The sequence below is a fragment of the Elephas maximus genome, chromosome 3, assembly GCF_024166365.1.
Source record: "Elephas maximus indicus isolate mEleMax1 chromosome 3, mEleMax1 primary haplotype, whole genome shotgun sequence".
Classification (NCBI taxonomy): domain Eukaryota; kingdom Metazoa; phylum Chordata; class Mammalia; order Proboscidea; family Elephantidae; genus Elephas; species Elephas maximus.
In genome coordinates this window covers 88,332,846-88,351,438 of record NC_064821.1, presented here as the reverse complement: position 1 = coordinate 88,351,438, position 18,593 = coordinate 88,332,846, and the positions used below count along the sequence as shown (strand labels likewise).

At 39.9% G+C, this 18,593-nt stretch overlaps 1 protein-coding gene across 3 annotated transcripts in view; it reads right to left on the bottom strand.

Moving 5' to 3' along the window:
* Positions 1–18,593, bottom strand: part of MAST2 (microtubule associated serine/threonine kinase 2) — a 252,812-nt gene that overhangs the window by 227,932 nt on the left and 6,287 nt on the right. The gene's annotated exons all lie outside the window — the stretch shown is intronic.

Genomic DNA, 18,593 nt, shown 5'->3' with positions numbered 1-18,593 from the left:
CCTAATGGAAGGCACCCCACAATACATCCTGCCCCCCATGATCAGTGGGACAGATGGACACCCACCAATCTTGCCCAAGAACCCCCAAAGTTTTGTGGTAACCATGTATTCCCATATATTTCTCAAAATCTTCATTACCATCCAAAAATTTAAATACATTCCATGACTCAGTATGCTTCCATTAGTGAAAACATATGGTATCAAAAAAAAAATTCAAAGCAGAAAATAATTGGGTCTTGAAAGGGTTAAACGTCTCTATATCATTCTTTACAGTTAAAAAGCAGCAATATTTTATATTTTCTGTTCAACAGCTAAAACTGGGAACACATTTCTTATTAAAAGGTGTTTAGGTATGCAATGAAGTCCACGGCATATTGATTATAAATTGCCAAAAAAAAAAAAAAAGGAGAAAGGGCTCACAATATGACATAAGACATTTTAATAAGCTGTATCATTCATAACGAGTACACTTTTAGTTATGTGTTTACTTTTCTCTTTATATTCACATACACTTTCTATACCCAGTAATGAAAGGCACCGTTTAAAAAAATAAGTCATTATAAAATAGACCTTCCTTTGCCTGTCACAGAAAGTCAGAAAAATTTCTAACATTTAATTATTGCTAAAATAAAGCTTCGCTTTATATCCCTATACTAGGAAAAAGATACATGTTACTAAAGAAAAAGTATAGGACTATGGAGAAAATAGAGATGATATGAAACATTGACATTTTCTCCCCTCTACCTTTATTTCAGTGTTACCCATTCCCCACACCCCCAAATGCCTCTTTTTCCTCACTCAGTACGCAGTAGCCAAGAATATCACCAAGATTTAGACATTTTTCACCAACCTGACCAAAATTCAATTAGGGTAAAACCTAAAAAAGCCAGAAATCGTCAGAAAAGGAAAATTCAAGTATTTTCCATCAAAACAAACAATAGAAAAGTGTTAAGGCTGTACCCTGTCAAAGGCAGAAAATTTGCGAGACCCAGAAAAACAAGGCAGTCCTGTCGAGTTCAGACTCTTGCAGGTTTCACTGTAGTTGGCAACATTAAATGGGAAATACTGGGAAAAAATAAGGGCAATGAGGCATATCTTTTAGATTTCAATGAAGGAAGTTATAACAAACACACCTAAGCAGCACATCAAACTGACCTGGACAGGAAAGGCAAAATAAGCATAAGGAGAAGTAACTGGCACCATGACAATCCTACAAGCCACAGGAAAAAAATAGGGAAATGCCCACCCTCCCTGAAAAAAAGGCTTAAAAACACCTCTAAGGTCATATACATTGATTGGTAGATTCACAAATGAAGGAAAATATCCCCTTGGGTTTGCTACCAGTCACTATCCTTCCCCTATTCTCACCCCAGGGTAACCACTATCCAGGCTTTTAACAGCACAGATAATTATGGAAAGGGCAAAACTATACAAATGGAATGAGGCCATATGAACTCTTCTGAGTTTGTCTTCTTTTGCTCAACTAGATTAGACTGTTTAAAGAGCAGAACATTACTGAATTTACCAAAGAAGTCATTAATGGACAAGACAGAGAAGGAAGTTGATAAACAGCAAGAAATATATACGGCCCTAGAAAGAAAGAAACAGGGCATGTGAAGTAGAACTTCCTTACTAACTTCCACACTAACTTACTTCTTATAGTTTCCTAGTTCCCATTTCTAGTCCTTAGGAGATTCAAACAAATTATGGATAATATTGCAAAGAATGGGAATCCCAGAACACTTAATTGTGCTCATGAGGAGCCTATACGTAGATCAAGAGGCAGTCGTTTGAACAGAACAAGGGGATACTGCATGGTTTAAAGTCAGGAAAGGTGTGTGTAAGGGTTGTATTCTTTCACCATACTTATTCAATCTGTATGCTGAGCAAACAATCTGAGAAGCTGGACCATATGAACAAAAACGGGGCATCATGATTGGAGAAGACTCATTAACAACCTGCATTATGCAGATGACACAACCTTGCTTGCTGAAAGTGAACAGAACTTGAATATCAAAGACTACAGCTTTCAGTATGGGTTATACCTCAACATAAAGAAAACAAAAATCCTCACAACTGGACCAATAAGCAACATCATGATAAATGGGGAAAAGACTGAAGTTGTCAAGAATCTTATTTTATTTGGATTCATAATCAACACCCATGGAAGCAGCAGTCAAGAAATCAAACGATGGATTGCACTGGGCAAATCTGTTGCAAAAGACCTCTTTAAAGTGTTAAAAAGCAAAGATGTCACCTTGAAGACTAAGGTGTGCCTGGTGCCATGGTGTTTTCAACTGCCTCATACGCATGCAAATGAAATAAGGGCAATGAAATAAGGAAGACCGAAGAAGAGATGACACCTTTGAATTATGGTGTTCACGAAGAATACTGAATATACCATGGACTGCCAAAAACGAACAAATCTGTCTTGGAAGAAATACAGCCAGAATGCTCCTTGGAAGCAAGGATAGCGAGACTACGTCTTACATACTTTGGACACGTTATCAAAAGGGATCAGTCCCTGGAGAAGAACATCATGCTTAGTAAAGTAGAGGGTCAGCAAAAAAAGAGGAAGACCCTCAACAAGATGGACTGACACAGTGGCTGCAAGAATGGGCTGAAGTGTAACAACAATTGTGAAGATGGTGCAGGATCAGGCAGTGTTTTGTTCTGTTGCACACAGTGTCACTATGAGTCAGAAACGATTCAACAGCACCTAACAACAACAGGAGATACAAAGAGCCCTGGTGGAGTAGTGGGTAAGAGCTCAGCTGCTAACCAACACGTCAGCAGTTCAAATCCACCAGCAGATCCTTGGAAACCCCACTGGTCAGTTCTAATCTGTCCTATAGAGTCACCATGAGTCGGAATCAACTTGACGGCAATGGGTTTTGGTTTTTTGGTTTATAAGACCCAAACAAACTGCATGCAAAAGGATAATGAGCCCTTCTTCTTTGACTAAATAAGATCAAATTGGTTTCTATTACCTGGAGTCACATGGTTCTTAAACAAAATAGGAGTTAAGAAGGGGAAGGTGCCTAGAATGACTTTCAGGTTTCTGGCTTGGGTGGTATGATTAAAAATGCAGAGAAAATAGAAAAAATTTTATAGGTAACACACTGCTATGGCAATACAGGCATACCTTGTTTTACTGCACTTTGCTTTACTGTGCTTCACAGATACTACGTTTTTTACAAACTGAAGGTTTGTGGAAACCCTGCATCGAGCAAGTCCATTGGCACCACTTTTCTAACAGCGTGTGCTCACTTCGTGTCTCTGTGTCACATTTTTGTAATTCTCGCAATATTTCAAACTTTTTCGTCATTGTTATATCTGTTATGGTGATCTGTAAGCAGTGATCTTTGATGTTACTACTTTGTTTCAGAGTGCCACAATCTCACCCATATGAGACGGCGAACTTAACTGATAAATGTGTATGTTCTGACTACTCCACCAATCCGCTGTTTCCCATTTTTCTCCCTCTCCTCGGGCCTCTCTATTCCCTGAGACCAGACAATACTGAAATCAGGCCAATTAATAACCCTACAAAAGCCTCTAAGAGTTCAAGGGAAAGGAAGAATCACAGGTCTCTCACTTTAAATCAAAACCTAGAAATGATTAAGCGAGTGACCAAAGACCAGACGAGTTGTGAAATGACGTCAAGGACATCATACATGGAGAAAGCAAGAGGTCATTGAAAAGACAGGAAAGAAGGGAAAGGCCAAGATGGATGTCAGAGGAGACTCTGAAACTTGCTCTCGAACATCGAGCAGCTAAAGCGAAAGGAAGAATTGATGAAATAAAAGAACTGAACGGAAGATTTCAAAGGGCCTCTCGAGAAGACAAAGTAAAGTATTATAATGACATGTGCAAAGAGCTAGAGATAGAAAACCAAAAGGGAAGAACACGCTTGGCGTTTCTCAAGCTGGAAAAACTGAAGAAAAAATTCAAGCCTCGAGTTGCAGTAGTGAAGGATTCTATGGGGAAATTATTAAACAACTCAGAAAGCATCAAAAGAAGATGGAAGGAATATGCAGAGTCATTATACCTAAAAGAATAAGCCAATGTTTAACCATTTCAAGAGGTGGCATGTGATCAGGAACTGATGGTACTGAAGGAAGAAGTCCGAGCTGCTCTGAAGCCATTGGTGAAAAACAAGGCTCCAGGAATTGATGGAATATCAACTGAGATGTTTCAACAAACATGCAGCGCTGGAGGTGCTAACTCGTCTATGTCAAGAAATATGGAAGACAGCTTCCTGGCCAACTGACTGGAAAAGATCCATATTTATGCCTATTCCCAAGAAAGGTGATCCAACCGAATGTGGAAATTATACAACAATATCATTAATATCACACACAAGCAAAATTTTGCTGAAGATCATTCAAAAACAGCTGCTGTAGTGTATCGACAGGGAACTGCCAGAAATTCAGGCTGGCTTCAGAAGAGGACATGGAACCCTGGATGTCATTGCTGATGTCAGATGGATCCTAGCTGAAAGCAGGGAATACCAGAAGGATGTTTACCTGTGTTTTATTGACTGTGCAAAGGCATTCGACTGTGTGGATCATAACAAATTATGGATAACATTGCGAAGAATGGGAATTCCAGAACACTTAATCGTGCTCATGAGGAACCTTTACATAGATCAAGAGGCAGTTGTTCGGACAGAACAAGGGGATACTAATTGGTTTAAAGTCAGGAAAGGTGTACGTCAGGGTTGTATTCTTTCACCATACCTATTCAATCTGTATGCTGAGCAAATAATCTGAGAAGCTGGACTATATGAAGAAGAACGGGGCATCAGGATTGGAGGAAGACTCATTAACCACCTGCATTATGCAGATGACACAACCTTCCTTGCTGAAAGTGAAGAGGACTTGAAGCACTTGCTAATGAAGATCAAAGACCACAGCCTTCAGTATGGCTTGCACCCCAACATAAAGAAAACAACTGGACCAATGAGCAACATCATGATAAACGGAGAAAAGACTGAAGTTGTCAAGGATTTCATTTTACTTGGATCCACAATCAACAGCCATGGAAGCAGCAGTCAAGAAATCAAAAGACGCGTTGCATTGGGCAAATCTGCTACAAAGGACCTCTTTAAAGCGTTGAAGAGCAAAGACGTCACCTTGAAGACTAAGGTGGACCTGACCCAAGCCATGGTATTTTCAGTCGCATCCTATGCATGTGAAAGCTGGACAATGAATAAGGAAGACCGAAGAAGAATTGACGCCTTTGAATTGTGGTGTTGGCGAAGAATATTGAATATACCATGGACTGCCAAAAGAACAAACAAATCTGTCTTGGAAGAAGTGCAGCCAGAATGCTCCTTAGAAGCAAGGATGGCGAAACTGCATCTTACATACTTTGGACATGTTGTCAGGAGGGATCAGTCCCTGGAGAAGGACATCATGCTTGGCAGAGAACAGGGTCAGCAGAAAAGAGGAAGACCCTCAAGGTGGTGGATTGACATGGTGGCTGCCAACAATGAGCTCAAGCATAAGAACGATTGTAAGGATGGCTCCAGACCAGGCAGTGTTTTGTTCTGTTGTGCACAGGGTCGCTGTGAGTCGGAACCGACTCGATGGCACCTAACAACAACATTGAGGAAGTCACGTCAAAAGCTGAGACAGGCTGAAAGCTAGGATTCTCAAGCCAAACAGGTAGCCAAGTTGTGAACGCAAAGGAAAAGTTCTTGAAGGAAATTAAAAGTGCTACTCCAGTGAACACGCAAATGATTAAAAAAAAAAGTGAAACAGCCTTATTGCTACTATGGGGTAAATTTTAGCGGCCTGGATAGACGATGAAACCAGCTACAACATTCCCGTAAGCCAAAGCCTAATGCGGAGCAAGGCCCTAACTCTCTCCAATTCTACGAAGGCTGAGAGAGGTAAGGAAGCTACAGAAGAGAAGTCTGAAGCTAGCAGAGGTTAGTTCCTGAGGTTTAAGGAAAGAAGTCATCTCCATAGCATAAAAGGGCAAGGTGAAGCAGCTCGTGCTGATACTGAAGCTGCAACAAGTTATCCAGGAGATGTACCTAAGATAATTGAAGCTGGCTACACTAAACGGCAGATTTTCAATGTAGACAAAACAGCCTTATATTGGAAGAAGATGCCATCTAGGACTTTCATAGCTAGAGAAGTCAATGCCTGGCTTAAATGCTTCAAAGGACTGGCTGACTTTCTTGTTAGGGGCTAATGCAGCTGGTGACTTTAAGTTGAAGCCAATGATCATTTACCATTGTGAAAATCCTAGGGCCCTTAAGAAATATGCTAAATCTACTCTACCTGTGCTCTATAAATGGAACAACAAAGCCTGGATGACAGCATGTCTGTTTACAACATGGTTTACTGAATACTTTAAGCCCACCATTGAGACCTACTGCTTGAGAAAAAAAGATCCCTTTCAAAATATTACTGTTCGTTGACAATGCACGTGGTCAACCAAGAACTCTGATGGAGAGGTACAAGGAGATTAATGTTGCTTTCACGTCTGTTAACACAACATCCGTTCTGCAGCCCATGAATCAAGGAGTAATTTCAACTTTCAAGTCTTAGTATTTAAGAAATACATTTCATAAGGCTACAGCTGCTACATATAGTGATTCCTCTGATGGATCTGGGCAAAGTAAATTGAAAACCTTTTGGAAAGGATTCACAATTCTAGAAGGAATTAACAACATCCGTGAATCATGGGAGGAGGTCAAAATATCATCATTTACGGGAGTTTGGAAGAAGTTGATTTCAACCCTCATAGATGACTTTGAGGGGCTCAAGACTTCAGTCGAAGAAGTAACTGCAGATCTGGTGGAAACAGAAAGATAACTAAAATATAGAACTGGAGCCTGACCAAATTGACCAAATTGCTGCAATCCCTAGCTTTAACGGATGAGGAGTTGCTTCTTATGGATGAACAAAGAAAGTAGTTTCTTGAGATGGAATCTACTCTTTGTGAAGATGCTGTGAACATAGCTAAAATGACAACAAAGAATTTATAATATTTATCAACTTATTGATAAAGCAGCTACAGGGTTTGAGAGGACTGACTCCAATTTTGACAGAAGTTCTACTGTGAGTAAAATGCTATCAAACAGTATTGCATGCTACAGAGAAATCTTTTGCGAAAGGAAGAGTCAATCGATGCAGCAAACTAAACCATTGTCTTATTTTAAGAAATTGCCACAGTCACCCCAAGCTTCAGCAACCACCACCCTGATCAGTCAGCTGCCATCAACATCGAGGCAAGAGCTTCTACCAGCAAAAAGATTATGACTAGCTGAAGGCTCAGATGATTGTTACCGTTTTTTAGCAACAATGTATTTTTAAATTAAGGTATGCACATTATTTTTTCACACACAATGTTATTGCACATTTAACATACCACCAAAACAAACCAAGCCTGTTGCCGTCCAGTGGATTCCGACTCATAATGACCCTACAGGACAGAGTAGAACTGCCCAGTAAGGTTTCCAAGGAGTGGCTTGTGGTTTCGAACCGCCGACCTTTTGGTTAGCAGCCAAGCTCTTAACCACTGAGCCACCAGAACTCCTAACAGACTACAGTATAGTGTGAAAATAACTTTTATAAGCACCAGGAAACAAAAAAAATCGTATGACTTGCTTTATTGCAATATTCGCTTCATTGCAGTGGTCTGGAACAGAGCCCACAATAGCTCTGAGGTATGCTTGTGGTAAATACTAGCATAAATACAAATTACGACAGTTTTACAACAACTATTAGGAGAACTAGAAATGCTCAGCCTAAAAGAGAGAAAATTAGACAGCTAGCATTGGTGGTTTGGTGGTAGAATTCTCCTCTTCCCTAAGAAAGACCTGGTTTCAATTTCTGGCAAACGCGCCTCATGCACAGCCATCACCCATCTGTCAGTGGAGGCTTGCATGTTGCTATCACGCAGAACAGGTTTCAACAGAGCTTCCAGACTAAGAGTGACTAGGAAGAAAAGCCTGGCAATCCATTTCCAAAAATCAACCACTGAAAACCCTACAGATCACAACAGTCTGATCTGCAACCAATTATGGGGATGGCCCAGGACCGGACAGTGTTTCATTCCATTCTGCATGAGATCGCCATGAATCAGGGTCCAACTAGACAGCAGCTATCAACAACAACCACAACAACATCTCCTATATTATGAGAGAGTAAATTTCTTCCTACAGAGGTCAAAATTAGAACTACTGAATAAAAATTAAGAGAGAAGTAGGTTCGATTATGAGGAAAAACTATCTAATAACCAGATAGTCCAACAATGAACGGGCCACTTTATTAAGGAATGGATTGTGCCACTATAAATGTCGAAAAAATTAAAGTCACTAAAAAAGACAGAAGACACAAATAACTAAAATCAGAAATCAAAGTGGGGACATAATAACTGAACTTAAAAAGATTAAAAGGATTAGAAGAGAATATTGGAAAATTGTATGCCAACAAAGTAAATAATCTAAATGAAATGGATGAGTTCCTAGAAATACACAAATTACCAAAACTGATTCAAGACGATACAGAAAATTTCAACAGACCTATAACAGTTGGAATCGACTCGACGGCACTGGGTTTGGTTGAGTTTTGATTATAACAATAGGCTGAATCAGTAATCAGAAACCTCCCAACAAAGAGAAGTCCAGGACCAGTGGACTTCGAAACATTTAAAGAAGACTTATCACCAATCCTACTCAAATTCTTGCAAAAAATAGAAGGGGAGGGAACACTTCCTAACACATTCTATAAGGCCACCATTACTCTAATTCCATAGGCAGGCAAAGATGATACAAGAAAATTACAGGCCAACATCCCTTACGAATACAGAGGCAAACTCAACAAAATACTAGCAACCAAATCCAACAGCACATTAAAAGGATTAAATGGATTTATCCCAAGATTGGGATTTATCCCAAGGGTGGTTCGACATTAGAAAATCCATCAATATAACACCATACTGATAGAACAAAGGAGAAAAACAACGTCATGATCATCTAAACAGATGCAAAAAAGCATGTGACAAAACCCATTATCTTTTCATGATAAAAACACTCAGAAAACTAGGAATACAAGGCAACTTCCTCAAAATGATAAAAGGTATTACAGAAAAACCCACAGCTAACAACACACGCAGTGGTTAAAGACAAAAAGCTTTCCTCCTGAGATCAGGAACAAGACAAGGATGTCGCTTTCATTAATGCTATTTAATATTGTACTGAAGTTCTAGCCAGAGCAATTAGGCAGAAAAAATAAATAAAAGGCTGAATAAACAAAATGTGGTGTGTATACATACATATATATCTATTTAAAAAAAAAAAACCAACTCACTGCCATCAAGTCGATTCCAACTCACAGCAACCCTATAGAACAGAGTAGAACTGCCCCATAGGGTTTCCAAAGAGTGCCTGGTGGATTCAAACTGCTAACCTTTTGGTTAGCAGCTCTAGCTCTTAACCACTATGCAACCAGGGTTTCCAAAACCCCTATAGGTATTACTTTTTTACTCTATTTTAGCAGTGGTTCTCAAAGTGTGGTTGAGAGGGGACTTGCACAGCCAAGAAAATGGCCCGCTTACACAACCAAGAAGAACTGAGAGAGCTGTCCTGGTTAGAAGTTGTCCCGCACCAAAGAAGGAAGGGATGTGCTCTCCACCTTGGGGGAGCCTTCCAAACCTCACCTATGTACTTCCTGACTCTAATCCCGAGTTGTTCCCATTACTTTCAAGTTGATCCTGATCCCAAGTTTTAGCTCGTTACTTCCCTAATGAACCACATTAACTGTGAGTATGGTCTGTGAGTTCTGTGTGGCCACTGCAAAAAAACCACCAAACCCAGCAGAGAAGTAGAGAGTGTCGTCGAGGGAACAGCTGGTATCAGGAATGGCGGTGAAGAAGTTGTAAAGTGGAGGTATGTCTGGCCTCCACCTCATAGGAACCAGCTTTGTGCGGATCTTGATTCTCATCCCTCAGGTATTTAGGTGATTTCCTTGCACTAGAATGCAGGGAGAAAATATTTGGCAACCATATATCTGATAAGGGTTTACTATCAGAATATACAAAGAACTTTTACAATTCAACAACAAAAAGGCAACCCAATTAAAAAATGGGTGAAGAATGTGAATAGACATTTCTCCAATAAGCACCTGGAAAGATACTAAACATCGTTAGTCATTAGGAAAATGCAAATCAAAGCCACATAATGTATGATTCCATTTATACAAAATATCCAGATGCATAGAGACAGAAAACACATCAGGGGTTTTCAAGGTCTGGGGGAGGAGGGAAAAAGGAGTGACTGCTTAATAGATACAGGATTTCCTTTTGGGGTGATGAAAATGTTCCGATGGTTGTGCAACATTATGACTGCAGTAAATGTCACTATTGGTAATTTTTATATTATGTATATTTTACCACAATTTAAAAGAATAAAATGTTGAAGCACATGTGGAAGTGGGTTCTCCAGGGCTACACTTCCTTCCAAGAGCCTATTAAAATGCGAATAGCTGAACCCCAGTCACCTTTTTCTCTATGGCTCTGCTTTGGCTACCTTTTGACCTTTTTTCCCTCTTTCACATGGCTGGGATAACTATGTAAGAAAAGCCTGAGGATGGTTCTCACTACCCCTCAAGGCCTAAGCCGGTGTGAGGGTTGCTGAAACTTGCTCTGCTATAGGGAGAAGAAAACAAGCTTTTCCAGATCTCCTGTGTGTGCTCAGAAAAAAAGCCTTTACTTGCATGCAAAATGGTTATGACCCAAAACTCTGTAGGCTTACAAGGAATTACGGGAAACTACTTTTTTTCCACAGTTGTAGGCTGTCTATAACTAAAAGGATTTCTATGTAGTTATAAGAGCTACAGCTGCTAACCAAAAGGTCGGCAGTTCAAATCCACTAGCCACTCACTGGAAACGCTATGGGGTGGTTCTACTGTGTCTTATACGGTCGCTATGAGTCGAAATCAACTCAACAGTAATGAGTTTGTTTTTTAATGTAGTTCTGAGGACACTAGGCTTTGAGGCCTATGGCAGAGACTAGCAAGATGTTGACCAAACATGGTTCACCTTCCTCCTCGACACAACTCAGATGGCATTTCCCAGCTTCCTAGCAGTTAGGCACGGCCCTGTGATTGAGTTCCGGCAATATAATATGGGTGGAAATGATTAAGCCACTTCTAGGCCTGCCCCACCAAAGCCTCCCACAAGAGCCTCCCTTTCTTCAGGTGACCTTGAAAGCCAGGTGTAGAAAATGGTAGTCTCCATCAGCCTGGGTCCTTTACAGCAGCTACCAAAAACCAAACCCACTGCCATCGAGTCGATTCCAACTCATAGCGACCCTACAGGACAGAGTTGAATTGCCCCATACAGTTTCCAAGGAGCACCTGGTGGATTTGAACTGCCAACCTTTCGGTTAGCAGCCATAGCACTTAACCACTATGCCACTAGGGTTTACAACAGCACTGGATTTTTTTTTTTTTTTTTTAGTGTTACTTTAATGAAAGACCAAAGCCTGACCTGGTAATAAAGTATTCACTTTCTCTTAGTAGTCAAAGGCAGGGCTCAGTTGTTCCTGGGTCACCTAAACAAAACCATCTTGGTATCACTCCTTCGAAATAACTTGAGGACTTTTTAAAAATTATCACCAACTATTTCTAAACTCTCTGCTTTTAAAAACACTTTTGAGGGCCTCAAATAGCCATAGTAATTAGAAGGCTTAACAATACTATGTTATCTCTGCTTTGCTGAAATACAGGCAGAGAAACTGTGTGGTCTATATGTCTGTTTTTAATTTATTTATTGTGCTTTAGGTGAAAGTTTACAAATCAAGTCAGTCGCTCATACAAAAAGTTATACACACCTTGCCGTGTACTCCTAGCTGCCCTCCTCTTAGTGAGACAGCACATTCCTCCTCTCTACCCTGTATTCCCTGTGTCCATTCAACCAGCTCCTGGTCCCCTCTTCCTTCTCATCTCGCCGCCAGACAGGAGCTGCCCACATATCCTCAAGTGTCTACTTGAGCCATGAAGCTCACTCCTCACCAGCATCATCGTCTATCTTATAGTCCAGTGTGTGGTTTGTTAGTCTCGAACAAATTAAGAGTTTATATATCTGCTACTTAGGTTTACCCTCAGGAAGTACTGCTACACTGAAGTTGGTATAACTAATATGATATCATAGCATTAAAAAATGTAGTTCCCATGGGTTGAGTTTGCTCTTAGTTACATTCCAAAACCTAGGGGACTATATTATATTCTAAGATAGTTACTTAATAAAGAAATCCATAAGCGTTTCCCTAAAGGGAAAAACGCATGAATTAAAGCATCCTTTTCAAGCTGAACAAAATAAGAATGCTTCAATAACACCAACAAATGAAAAATGAAGACACATTTTCTTCTATCATATTTGATAATCAGGTTAAGACACTAAAAAAATATGAACCCTATATTCATACATTCTGCGCATATTCCTTGAAAATATAGACATAGTGAAATACTATTGTTTCCTGGTATTAGGCTCTGTAATAAGTGCTTTGTGTGAATTATATTAGTAAATAACCCTATGAGATAGGTAATATAATATTATCTCCATTGTACATATGGAATAATTAAGGCTTACAGAGCTTGAATTGCTTGCCTCAGGTCACAGAGTTGGAATTCAAAGCTGGACAAGTTGACTCTAGTGTCCAAGTTCTTAATCACTATGTATTCACTCGAGAAGTATTCATTGAGTGAGTATCTTCTATATACAAGATACAATTCTAGAGCTATTAACAGACCCAAATTCCTGCCCTCATGAAGCATATATTCTAAGAGTGAAAGGATGGCAATAAACAACAAATATGTGACAATGTCAGATGATAAAGGACATGAATAAAAGAGTAAGAGAGGAGTGAGAAAAGAGTATTACTTTGAAAAGCTGGTCAAGGATATATACATATCTGCCAAAAGAACATCCAAGGAGAGAATAATAATGCAGAAGGCCTCAGAAAATTTTATTTTTTAAGCCTGCCTGTTATACTTAGGGATCATCAAGGCAGCCTCAGTGAACAAGAGGAAGTGTGGGAGGAAATTAATCTAGAGAAGGCCAAGCAACAGATCACATAGAATCTTACAGGGCAAAGAAAGCACTATGGATTTTAACCTAAATTGTGATGAAAGACACCGTAGGGGTTTGAGAAGCTGGTAATTTAAGCTCTGATTTAAGCTTTTACAGTATGACAATGGTCTTGCTTTATGTGAAGTATCACAAGGGTGAGGAGGAAGCAAGAACAGAATCAGGAGGGGGTAAAAAATAGAATAAGGAAGACCAGTTAGAAGACTTCTACAGTAATCCAGATGAAATACGATGGGGGCTAAGACTAGGGTAGCTAGCAGTGGAGGTGTGAAAAGGTCTCATCCACTGACTAATTTGAATGTAGCACCAATCAGACCCACCGATGGACTAAATGCAGAATGTGAGGTTACTAGAAAAATCAAGGGCAACCTCCAAGTTTTAGTCTAAGTAAATGAGTGAACGGTTGCTTCTGTTGCTGTTGTTAGCTGCTGTCAGGTTGGCCCCACGGCAACCCCATGCTAAAGAAAACAAAACACTGCCCAATCCCGCGCCATCCCACGATCTGTTCTCAATCTGACCATTGTGATCCACGGGGTTTTCATTGACTGGTTTTTCAGAAGTAAATCACCAGGTCTTTCTTCCTAGCCTTAGTCTGGAAGCTCTGAAGAAACCTGGTTAGCATTACAGTAACAAGCAAGTCTTCACTGAAAGGCAAGTAATGGTTGCACTTGAGGTGCACTGGCTAGGAATCAAACCCCAGTCTCCCACAGGGAAGGCAAGAATTCTACCACTGAACCATAACTGCCCCGTTTTGTTATACATATTTTACCACAATTAAAAAAAAAAAAAAGAGTTCAGATTCGAGCGTTTTAAGTTTGAAATTAGATATTCAAATGAAGATGCTACCTAGACAACTGAACACAGTATTCTAGAGCTCAGGAGAAAGGTCAAATCATCAGCATACAGATGGAATGTAATGGAATAAGATATGATGAGATCACATAAGGGGGGAGAATAGACGTAGACATAAAAACTGACTAAAGACCAAACACTTCGAAACACTTCCAGTGAGCCAGGAAGCAAACCCAAAGAGCATGGTCCCTGAAACCAAATGAGGGAATGATCAGCCATGTCAAAACCAACAAGTAAAGTCAAAGACTGAGAACTGGCTACTGGGTTCAGGCTATGTAGGTCCAATAATCACCTTGACATAAGCTGTTTCAGTAGACCCTATGATGGAGACAAAAGCCTGAATGGAGTGAGAACAAGAAAGAATGTGCGAAGTGGAAATGAAAGCAGTTTTAGTATAAACAGGAGCACCCTTCTACGCTTAGACAATTATTTCATACTACTGCTCTTTTTCACCTGTATTACCACAATTTGACAGACAGACCTAAGTGGTCTTTCTGCTTCCACATCCCCATTTACTGAATTCTCAATTGGAGTAGCCAAACAGATCAGATTAACATGTTAGATCATGTGGCTCCTCTGCTCAAAAGAAAGGCTTCTCATCTCATTTAATGTAAAGGCCAAAATCCTTAGTACAGCCTAAAAGACTGTTCACAAATCTGAAACCTGTCACAATTTAGCCCTCCCTTCCTCCCACTTTCCTCTCTGAGCTCATCTACTACTCTTACTCTTACTCACTCCACTCTGGCCACACTGGCCTCCTTGTTCCTCACAGATCTTAGAGTTCAGGGTATGCTTCTATCCCAGGGTACATGCTATTCCCTCTACCAAGTAAACTCTGCCCCCAAATAATCTAAATGCCTCTCTCTCATACATCCTTAAGGCCTTTACTCAAATACCCCCTTCTCAGAGATGCCTTTCCTGACAATGCTATTTAAAATCATAATCCCCCAACACTCTCTATCCCTCTTCCCTGCTTTATTTTTCTTAGTATTTATCTCCATATAACATACCTGATTCCCTCTAAAAGAACAGAAACATCATGAAGGCAGGGGTTGTTGTCTACCATTTTCACTGCTGTAATCCTAACAGTGCTTGGACACAATTTTGTTAAACGTGGGGGGTGTGGCTTAATGAAAGGTTTTTTAAGATGTAAAACATTACAGCATGTTTGCATGTTTATGGAAATTATCAAATAGTAAAGAAAAACTGATGCAGGAATAAGCCAAAAAAAAAAAAAAAACCTGCTACCATTAAGTCAATTCCAAATCATGGTGACACCATGTGTTAGAGAGTAGAACTGCTCCTCTTGGCTGTAATCCTTATGGAAGCAGATTGCCAAGCCTTTCTTCCGCAGTGCTGCTGAGTGGGTTCGAACTAACAACCTTTAGGTTAGTAGCAGAGCACACACCATTTGCACCACGCAGAGACCTACTACATAGTACGGAATGTTTGTATGCTGATGAAAATTATTCAATAGAAACAAAAAACTAATGATGCAGTAATAAAATAAAATAGGAAAGGATAATTTCAAGAATGAAACTCTTAATTAGATGTAGAGCTCGGCCTCAGATGGGAACAGGAACAGATTACCCCTAGTAATTTGAGGGCAGAGAATGGTGTACAGATATGGACAGAGTGGCTGATTTGTAACGGGAACTTGCAGAAGTTTTCTTCTGATTTCCTTCCCCTCAAGCCCTGCAGTGAAACAGAAAGTAAGGACAAGGACATCAGCTTAGAGTGAGGAGGACAAAGGGAGTGTTGAAGGTGTGAAGACAGAGAAAGTTAAATGGCAATTTCAGAGTGGAAAGGTAATGGATTATGGAAATGTCATAGGCTTCACTGTCAGTGCTGACAGACTCCTTGAGGTTCATGATCACAAATTTAGGTGTCAGTATTGTTTTTCTCTAGCCACATTTGGCTTCCCAGATACAGGTACAGAATAGGAAGTGAGTTGGTTTAATCAGAGTTGGTTGGAATTTTACCAGGCAGGTACGACAGAGGGAGAAAGAGGCAAGTGAGCTCAAGGTACATGCACAAGAATGATAACGATGATAGGCCGTGAAATATGAATAAGGAGAAAAGTGAAGACATGAGGTAACTGACAATGAAAACATGGCTTAAATAAAAACTCAATGGACTAGAGGTCCCAAAGAGCTGAACAATTTTTGGAAAAGAAATTCTAAGAAGAGTGAGCTGGAGAGCTAGGAAATAAAGTAAAGGTCAGAGTGTGGCAAGGTCAAAACAAACGTTTTACAGGTGAAGCAATTATTGGTAAAAATATACGTAATGAACATGCAAGTAGGAGGCTGAGGTTGATGTCAATTATTCCCACCAAATACTTGCTGCGCATCCACTATATACATGGCTCTAGACCAGAGAAGAGGAAAGAGTATTTGGGAGTTAATGAGATACACTGCTAAAACAAAAAGTGGTCAGCTATGTCTCACAAACAATGCATTTTGTATAAACCCTTATTCTCAATAACCTGTAAACCCTGCTCTCCTCCCACCTCATTTCCCTTAAGAACTTTTTCCTCTTCACCCAGGGCTAGCCCTTGATCTAACAACCCCAGTTTTAAAACCCCTTTGGAACCACAACTATGTATACTGATGATGAAAAGCAAAAAATACTCACCAAAGAAAAGTAATTAATTATAAAGGCATCATAGAGATTTCACCCAGACAGTACAAAGCTAGGTGGCCAATTTACCAGAGAACCATACGGCAACCAAGAGCAGCACTGAAGGAGACACACTGTCTACAATACTGGGTTGCCTCTGATAGTCTGCCCCTAGGTAACCATCAGTAACTAGAGGGTAGAAGGAGCTTCTAGGCTGATCTTTAGGCTAAGGGGCATCCAGCAGAAGAAAAATGGGGAAAACTGTGTAAGCAGATGTGTCCTACCCTCATCAGGGAATACTGGCCAATCTGCTCCAACCATCCCAATCTCTCGTTCCCATTCCCTTTCATGAAACCCAATCTTCAAAAGGCCACAGGTTTTCAGCTGCTGGTCCTGACCCACATTACTCCTGCATAAGAGGGGAAGGAAGGCTGATAAACTTTCTGCACTGAAAACTCAGAAAAATTCTCAAATGCTCACGTATCAATCACCATGTCCTCCTGTACTCTACCCTCCACACAGTTGCCAGACTAATCCAGCTAAAACAAAATTAAGACTATATTGCTCCCTTATTTGCCCTTTTATATTGCACTAAAGACTTTCTACAATATAGGTTCCTTTAGTCTCTTAACTCAGGGTGTATGCCTTCAACTTGAAGCTCCAGCAATACCAAAGTGATTATAGTTCCCTGGACACATCATGCTGCTTCCTCTCTCTGTGTTTTTCGCCCTATACTTTTGCTAGTGCACTAACACTGTAATACAGACAAAAAGGGAGGTGTGAATTTCCAGGAAAATAACTCTGAAAATTCTTCAATGGTGCCAAGGGTATTCTAGGAATTAAAATTGAATTCACCTTAGCCCGTCCACAAATATGTCTCATTTCCTTCATTTGTCTATTTCTATCACATATTACTTAAATCACTCAAATTCAAAATATTTTAATCATTTTCCATTCATTTATTCATTCAATAATTACTCAGCATCTATCCTGAGCAAAGTCCTCTGCTACGCATTATGGTAGATAAAATGGTGCATAGCTTCTACTCTCTTCGATTTACAACTTTAAAGCAGAAATCAAATAATTCAAAATGAGCCCAGAAAGATACATGTTAAAACACTAATTTATTCATTTGGCAAATATTTATTCAACACTTCCTATATATTTAGCTGAAGGCATTGGCAAAAAACAAGGCTCCAGGAATTGATGGAATATCAATAGAGATGCTTCAACAAACATGCAGTGCTGGAAGCGCTCACTTGTCAATGCAAGAAATTTAGAAGACAGCTACCTGGCCAAATGGCTGGATAAGACCCATATTCTTGCCCATTTCAAAGAAAGACAATCAAACAGAATGTGGAAATTATCAAACAATATCATTAATATCACATGCTAGCAAAATTTTGCTGAAGATAATTCCAAAGTGGCTGCAGCCGTGCAATGACAGGGAACTGCCAGAAGTTCGAACCCAACTCAGAAGAGGACGTGAACAAGTGATATCATTGATGGATGATATTAGATGGATCTTTTTCTTTTTTTATTTTGGGATAACTATAGATTCGCATGCAAATGTTAGAGATTCCGTGTATCCTTTACCTATGTTCCTCCAATGGCAACATCTTGCAAAACAATAGTATAATATCACAATCAGAATACTGACATAGATAAAATCCTCTTGCCCCAGTTTTACTTGTACTCGTGTGTGTGCGCATGTATTTAGTTCTACACTATTTTATCACATGTGCAGAGTCATATATTCACCACCACAGTCAAAATATAAAACAGTTCCATCACCATAAGGGTCCCTCGTGTTGCCCTTTAATAGCCACTCTCACCTCCCTTTGGCTCCCCAAATACCCCAGCTCCCAACCACTGGCAACCATTAATGTGTTCGCCATTTCTAAAACTTGTCTTTTTAAGTACGTTCTATAAATAAAATCACAGTATATTACCTTTTGGGATTGGCTTTTTTTTTTTTTAACTCAGCATAATTCCCTGGATATTCATCTAAG